Source organism: Fukomys damarensis, unplaced genomic scaffold (genome assembly GCF_012274545.1).
Source record: "Fukomys damarensis isolate Sample0158 unplaced genomic scaffold, DMR_v1.0_HiC HiC_scaffold_13, whole genome shotgun sequence".
Taxonomy (NCBI): Eukaryota; Metazoa; Chordata; class Mammalia; order Rodentia; family Bathyergidae; genus Fukomys; species Fukomys damarensis.
In genome coordinates this window covers 5,965,373-5,973,608 of record NW_022900925.1, presented here as the reverse complement: position 1 = coordinate 5,973,608, position 8,236 = coordinate 5,965,373, and the positions used below count along the sequence as shown (strand labels likewise).

Genomic DNA, 8,236 nt, shown 5'->3' with positions numbered 1-8,236 from the left:
TCACATATATTTTTTACTTTTTTCATTTTTCTTTTGCAGTATTGGGGATTGACCCCAAGGCCTCACTCATAATAGGCAAGTGCTGTACAGCTACCACCCCAGTGCGTGTTCATCCTCCCTTTTCTCTGTCCTTTTTCCAGAGTAGAGTATTGCTATGTTGCCCAGGCTGGCCTTGAACTCTTGTAATTCATAAGCTTTAGCCTCCTAAGTAGTTGGAATTTCAAGTGTGCATTTCAGTACCCAACTTTTAAGATATTTCTGAATTAGCACAAGCACTCTTCTTTCTCAGTTATATAGCAGTTATAACATTATATGGGTGTGTTATATATTTAACTAGTTTCTTACCAGTAGCTATTTAGAGTATTTTTATTTTTAAATTAAAAAGTGTTTTAAAAAAACAGCTTTGTCCTGGTGCAGTGTGTTTTTTTCAATTAAAAATGTTTAATCCTTTGTAGATTGGTAGTGTTTTGACACTTTTCCTTTTTAGGAGAGACTGGAAGTAGTTTTATCTTTTAAATCTTGACACATGGACATATTAGGCTGAAAACTCTTTCTTGTGGATGTTTGGCAGTATTCCTGGACTCTATCCATTAGATGCCAGTAGCACCTGCCTCCCCAAGTAAGAACAAATAGAATGTCTTCAAACATTGCCAAATGATCCTTGAGATACAGACTTTCCTGTGGTTGAGGACCACTGGTACAGAGAGCACTACAGGTTTACACAAATTGTCACCACCATCTCTTTCCTGACTGAGGAGCTCCTAAGAGGTGTGGTCCTCCTTATCTTGGAGATTGAATGGATGCATAGAAGGGAGAGTTTAGGGAATGGATATAGGGTTATCTCATAGAGTCCAAGGGGAATATCAAAATTTTGGGAGAAACCAAAGCAGCCTAGCATTGTTTTGTTATATATTCAGCAAATGTTAAATGTTCATCATCTGTTAATTATGGTGGCTTAAGCATGGGTATTTCATATTGAAAAAGGAGGTATAATTGCTACTTCATGAAATTTAAGCTTTAGAAGTAGTCACAAACGGAGAGTTCAGGGAGAGAGGGAGGAAGAATTTGAGGGAGTAAGAAGGAGAGAGAAATGAAGGTATGAACAGTGTACATCTTGCTGAAGGTAAAGAACCAGATGCTATGAAAGACAAAAAAGAAAGGCTTAATTTAGAGTAGGGGTGGTGAAGAAGTAGCCACTGAAGGCTTCTAAAACTGAATGTGTTTATTAGATTCATAGAAGGAAGTGTTAGTGCTAAGTGGAGGCAGTAGCATGTATTTGAAATTGCCGAGGTTTGAAGAATGAGCTTTTAATGCAATGGAAAAGATGACACTTTGGTGGAGAGTGATTAAGTGAGGAAGGAAAAGTGGATTTAAAATAAGGATAAGAGAAGTAGTTGGATTTGGAGAGAGGGCCATATAAAATAGGGTTTGTAGATATAGATGGGATGATTTCCAAAGTATAGTGGGAAGCTATAGAAAGGTGTGGACAGGTAAGGGCACTATCTGATATACATTATAAATCAATTATTTTGGCTGTGTGGAGTATGTATTAAAAGGAAGCAAGAATAGAAGGCTATCTCATAGAGTTGAAGTATGATGGGTAATAGTGAAATTAGATTAATGAAAGTACAGGTAGAGAGAAATGGGCACACTCCAAAGAGAGTAGAATAAATAGATATTGCTAATAATTTGATTGCAGATATTGAAGTGGGGATGGTGTCCATTGTGACTGAGTGCTGGCTTAGTGCCCTTATGTAGATGAGGACTACTGGTGTACAGGATCTGTGGATAAAGGGACATAAAAGAGCAGGAAGTCAGTTTTAGAAAAGTTTGAGATGTTTGTGAAATAATTCAGTCAGTGATGTGAAGGAGGTATATGTATCTGTCTCACATGCTCTGGTGTTGAAAATGATTCTGATGCCAGGGGAAGGAGTGTAGATTGAGATAAAAAGTTGAGAGTTGTCAGCTTATGGGTGATAAGGTTGCCTGAGAAGACAATGTTTTTAATGAGAAAATTGATTGAAATGTGATCGAGTGGTAGGAAGCAAACTGTAGTGTGTGATGTAGAAATCCAGCATTATTTCAGAGAACAGGTGGAAAAGGGTTCTGATCAGCTATGTCTAATGCCCCGAGAGTACTAGTGAGGTTAAGCTGTTGGCAGGAATGATTGGGATACACTTTGTAACTGCTATGATTTCTTGTATACGTGGGTGGAAAGGGGTGGGTTTTTAACCACCCCCGGAAATTGGGGCTCAAACAGGGAAAGGATCTTTCGAAAACATAGAGCCTCTTTGTTTAGGGGAGCTTTTCTGACCTTTTGTATATGGAACACAGACCAGGAAAACTGTTACAATAGCTTTGAGTACAGCTGATAGGTTCTGTTGTCTTTTAGGGAATATGCAGTCTGTAGCAGCATGATACAAACATGAATGTTTATTTTGTTCTCTTTAATATTGTTGTTTTCCTGGGTGATAAGACATTTTTTTCTGCTGAAATCAGTATTGCTTCAAAATACTACAGATTAATTTGTCTAACACCTTCTGAGTATGAATATTAGAATGAAAATTTCTGTCTGGAGTATTTGAGCAGTTCTTCTCAATATCTTTTTCAGTTTTTCCTTTTGCCTCATCTTAGTTCTAGGCAAATATACTCTGATTTTGTTAGTAGTGCCAGGAAGCAAGCAGTTCCCATGGTAACTGACAGACAGAGTTTACTGTGGAAATTTCCGGAATTAACAGAGCTGCATTGCAGAAGGATGCATAAAACAGTATTCATCTAAAGATCCTAACAGTGTGGACACAGAAGAGAAGTGGCAGTGGTATGTAGGGTATGTATTATGTTTATTTTCCTGTCTAAGGAAGATTGTGTGTGTGTGTGTGTGTGTGTGTGTGTGTGTGTGTGTGTGTGTGCGCGCGCGCGCGCGCATGCGCGCACACTTGCGCTGACGTGAGAGTAGAAGAGTTTGGGGCATTTACTACATTCTGGCATGATAAATTCAATCGCTTGGGGAAAAAAAAGGAAATGATCTGAGAAGGAAGATATGCTTGATAGCATTGGGAGGATAGCAAGATAAGTGAGGTTGAAGAATAGGGTAGTGAAAGGAGAAGGCACCCTGCAAATTCATTAGATAATAAAAGATTCATAGGGATAGTAAAAGGTCCTAGGCACAAGGAGATATTTATTAAAGGAAAAGTGTTGGGCATTAATGTGTTTGAGAAATCAAGTTCTTACAAGTCTGGGAAGAAGAAATCTGTTGAGGTGATTAGCTGTTACCTGCTAAGAGAGAAATAGCTATGACTTATGCCCAAGGTGTTGATAAGGAGATTTCTTGCCTTCTTATTGTACTTTCCTAAGTGATGAGATAATTTGGGAAGTGTTAAACTGACCCCTTATCCCATTCCCTGTTGATTTGTGAGGGATTTTAAAGAAAAAGTTGGAAATGTGTTTTGAGATTAAATTCTAGAAATAAAACTGTAAGATATGAGCAGATAATTGAGATTTCTTATAGAGCATGATTATCAATTTAAAAGCAAAAAAGATATAGAAAATAAATAGATATGGTTTAGATTGTTTAAATAGTAGATGTAATTTAGATACTTACGTTTCATTTAGGTATTATTTATATAAAGCCAACACATTGCATCTCAGGCTAAATCTGACAACAGAATTTATTGTCTCACCGTTCCAGAGGCCAGAAATCTGAAATTAGAGTGTTGAAAGGGCCCATGCTTCACCTAGAGGTGGATCCTTCCTTCCTTCCCGTTTTTTCTTTTGGTAGTTGTAAGCATCCCTTGGCATGTGGTAGTGTAACTGTTCTGGCTTCATCTTCACTTGACTTTGTTCCTCATCCTTCTGTCTGTATCTGCCACTCACCTCCTGTCTCTTATAAGGACAGTTATAAATATACTATTTAGGCTAATCTAGAGATTGTACTATTTAGGCTAATCTATTTGAGACCTTTAGTAACATAGAGAGGGTCACATTCTGAGATTCTGAATAGACATCTTTGTGGAGGGCAGTTCAATCTACAGTATACATGGTGTTGAAGAATTGGATTTTGGTTTCTTAAATTGCATTTTTTGTTAAAGACTGCCAGTTCTTTGCAGGTTTTCCTTTATACTCTGCAGGAGACTCAAACTGTTGAAGATATTAAACTCACTTTTCAAGGACAAGGTGTTACAGGCAAAATTAAGATCATAGAACATGGCCTCCGTGATGCAAAAATAAGCAGTAGAGTAGAGGTAGCAATAGAATATTCACAGGAGAAAAAGTATTGAAATATACACAAGAAACAAATGAGAGATCAGAGTCTGACACTTGTATCATTTTCTTATCCCTTCTGTTTTTCTTCAACTCCCACCACTAATAAACAGCTATTGAATTTGGAACTTTAAAGAAAAATGGTTGGCACCAAAATAAGATTCAGAATTTTGGAGGATGATTCTCATGGTTAGATTATATCACCACAGAAAAAGTATGATGAGTGTTGTAGTGGCACTAAGGTACATATGTGTATAGACCAGTGAGCCTGACACATGGGTCTTGTTGAAGAGCCTCTGTGTCATTGTGGGAGCACAGAAACCGTTAGACAGGAGAACATCTGTGATGATTCCTCTCATCATCTGAGCCCACTTGTAAGGCATAGTAATGACAGTGCATATCTGTACTTGCATTTACGAGAAATCTCATTTAGCATATTTGGGTATATTCTGAAATGTTTAAAAAGTGATATATGCATATGGTAAAGAATCAAATAGTAAGCATAAGGGATTCAAATGTGAATTCTGGAGCTTTGGGTAAAATCCTCTATTCCGTGATTTGATAGCCTAATATATATATTATATATATATATCTATATACACACACACACCTATATATATATATATGTATATATATATATATATATGTATGTATATACATCCTCACCATTGTACTTTACAATGAAACTTCTGATATAGACTGTATGGAGTTAAAATGAATTAAGCAAAAATGATTAGAAGTAGGTCCAAAATAGGGTTCACTAAGAATAAGCAGTACCAAAATAGCCTTTTTGAAAATGTTACTGGGATTTTAGGAGTTTGCCCTGGACTGGATGTATCATGATTTCAACATATGTGCAGTATATGGATATGGGTGGGAACACAAAGCCCAATCCAGGTATTCAAGGAGAGTTTCCTGGAAAGACAATATTAAATGAAGTCTTTGTTTTCTTTCTAAATAAATCCGACCGTCTATGACTACATGTATCCTAAACACCAAATTGAGATGTTAGGAAGTGAAGACACTGAGTATATTTTTGCCTTTAACAAAACATCTATACATGATATTGAATTGTATGTGTGAGCCTAAATAGCTTCCCAGAAAGACTAAAATGCTTTTACATTCAGCTATAATTATACCTTAACTTTTAAATTTTTTTTTTTGGAATCATGAATGTGTCATAAGAATCTCATAAGAAATAGAAATCAGATTTAATGCATAGTTTGGGATTAAACTGATTGCATTTCATATGTGTAAGGGAAATTTAAGCAATATAAAGTACTCAAAAATACTTCAGATTTTAAATCTGTCTAATGTGAAATACATGTATTCCTAAATGTGAAAATTAAGTTTATTTATAAAACTTTTTTCTCATTGACTTTTTTGAATAAATGTCCCCAAAATAATAAAAGCAAGCTTGAATCCGGACATGAGGGCACATGCCTAGTCACAGGTCTCTAGGGTGCTAAGGGAAGAAGAGTCCAAGTTTGAGATCAGCCTGGACAGCTTAGTGAAACCCTGTCTTAGAATGAAAAATAAAAAGAGTTGGTACAGCTCAGCAGCAGAACACTTACTTAGCATACATACATCCCTGGGTTAATCCCCAGTGATACACACACACACACACACACACACACACACACACACACACACATATTGCCATTAATCCCTCTTAAAATATACCACCCTGCTTTTACCATGCTCACGATTGTCACTTTCTGAAGCAGTTCTGAAGTCCTTTTGTGAAATTTTTTTCCCGTTAAGTTTATTCGTACATTTTAGGTATACAATACAGTTTTTTGTGAGTTTCTTTAGTTATACAGTAGTGGCTACCTCAGTGTCCTGAGTTGATTGAAGATGTTTCCCTTTCATGGTCATTTTAACTTTGAGGAAGAGCCACAAATTACATCATGCTAGATCTGTTGAATATGGTGGATGAAGACACATTTTAATGTTTTCATGAGCATACCTTTCTGTTAGATGGTACTCAACAGCAATATCCACCTATTTTTGATCACACCTGGTAAGATACTATTAAATTTTTTCAAATTTAAACATTCACTGTATATTTCTATCATACCTTATAGTTGTTTCATACTTGGTTTTCAAAAATGAATTCACATAATAGAGAGTATTAAAAACCAGTTAAGATTATTAATGGAAAGTGGTTGAGCCTCTTGATTCTTACTTGCTTCAGGAACTAAAGATCTGGTTTGGAATAAGTAATTCCAACTTTGTAGTACAAAATAATATATGAATACAAGTGTACTGCTAAAATATTAAAGATGAGTATAATTAAGAAAAGTTAAGGGGCAGATTTTCTATAGGATCTCTACCAATAACACAGGCAGAAATAAAATTTTTACCCAAGTAAGAAAAGTTAAGGGGCAGATTTTCTATAGGATCTCTACCAATAACACAGGCAGAAATAAAATTTTTACCCAGGGCTTTTCGTATACTAGCAGAGACTAGTTGATGAAAGGTGACCTCTTCTGAGCCAAGTAGTCTCAAAACAGAGCATCTCTTTCTCTTTTCATTCTCCTCTCGTAGAAACTAACTGTCCTGTTTCCCAGGAAGGTAAAATAGATATTGATGAATTTTATGTGGAATTTTATGTGGTCTTTTGTAATTGAAGTGTTATAGATGGAAGAAGAAAAAGATTACTACAGCACTGAACACCACCAAGAATTGTATTTTTCTGTCTCTATGTTCAGAGTATAATATTAGGAGAATAAGGAAATTGGAGTCAGTGGAGAGTTTTCTAACTGGTACTACACTGGGCCTTAGATCTCAGATGTGCCTTAAAACCATCGATATGTGATACACAAATCTTTTTCATAGAAGTAGAACGGGAAGCAAGGATGGTCTGTCTGTGTCTGCCTCTGTCTCTCAACCCCCCTTTCTCTCCCTCTACCTCGCTCTCTGTCTCTCTGTACTTTATTGAGATATAATTGGTTAACATAATAAATTACATGTATTTGAAGTATATAATTTGTTAAATTTGACCTGTATACACTCTCAAAACTATCAGCCCAATCGAGATAACATATACATGACTCCCCAAATTTCTTTCTACTGTTAATGTTTTTATATTTAGGAATTTTATTTCGTTCTTTTTTTATATATTCCATTTCTCTATTTATGTATTTTTCCCATACTTTAGTTTGTTGAACATATGAAATACACAGTTACATTATCTGCTCATTCAACCACCTCTTGTCATTTCTGAGTCAGTTTTAATTGATTTTCTCATATTTTTCTACTTCTTTACCTACTTTGGTGACTTTGACATGCCAGCCATTATTGGGTTACGTAGATGTTTTTGTGTTCTTACAGATATTTTTGAGTTTTGTTCTTTGATTAAATTAGGTGGGATTCTTTTTTTCTTTTTTTTTTTTTTTTGCACTTGCAGGGTGGGGGAACCACTGAGTCAAATCCCCAGCCCTGGAAATTCTTTGATCCTTTTAGATCTTGCTTTTTAGCTTGGATGAGAGAATGAATTTTATCCCACTAGTTACACCAAAATCCTAATGGGTAGGAAGAAGAGGTTCCTTATATGAGTTGGGTGATGTTTTATTGTAATTCTTTTGGGTGGCTCCTTTCTCTAGTTTGTGTTCCTTAAAAGCATGTGCTTCTGGAAGTGGGCCCTCTGTGTCTGTGGAGTTCTCTATGTTGCTCTCCCTTGCTCACTTTCGCTACTTAGGTCTCCTGAAACTCCCAGATCCTTGTCCTCAAAACAGGCGTGCTGAGCTGAGGATTTAGCTCAGTGGTGAGGCTGGCCTGCCTCAAAAGCGCAAGGACCCGGAGTTGGATCCCTGGTACCAAAAAAAAAAGGGTGCTGACAAGATATCCAGGTGCTGCCTGAATTGCCAGGCTTTAAACTGATGCCAATTGTAGGGCTCACCTATTGTAATTGTCTCTCAGGGCCCACTGTCCTTTATTGCCTGATACTCAGTATTTTTATATATACATATAT

General features: G+C 36.4%; 1 protein-coding gene across 2 annotated transcripts in view; it reads left to right on the top strand.

Moving 5' to 3' along the window:
• Map2k4 (mitogen-activated protein kinase kinase 4) overlaps positions 1–8,236 on the top strand; it is an 82,779-nt gene that overhangs the window by 16,689 nt on the left and 57,854 nt on the right. Inside the window, exon 1 of one of the 2 annotated variants that reach the window (XM_019206174.2) lies at positions 2,742–2,827. The exons of the other annotated variant lie outside the window; for it this stretch is intronic. The gene's annotated coding sequence lies outside the window, so the exon portion shown is untranslated. Of the gene's footprint in view, positions 1–2,741; positions 2,828–8,236 lie in introns of those variants that run through there. 2 annotated transcript variants of the gene reach the window in all.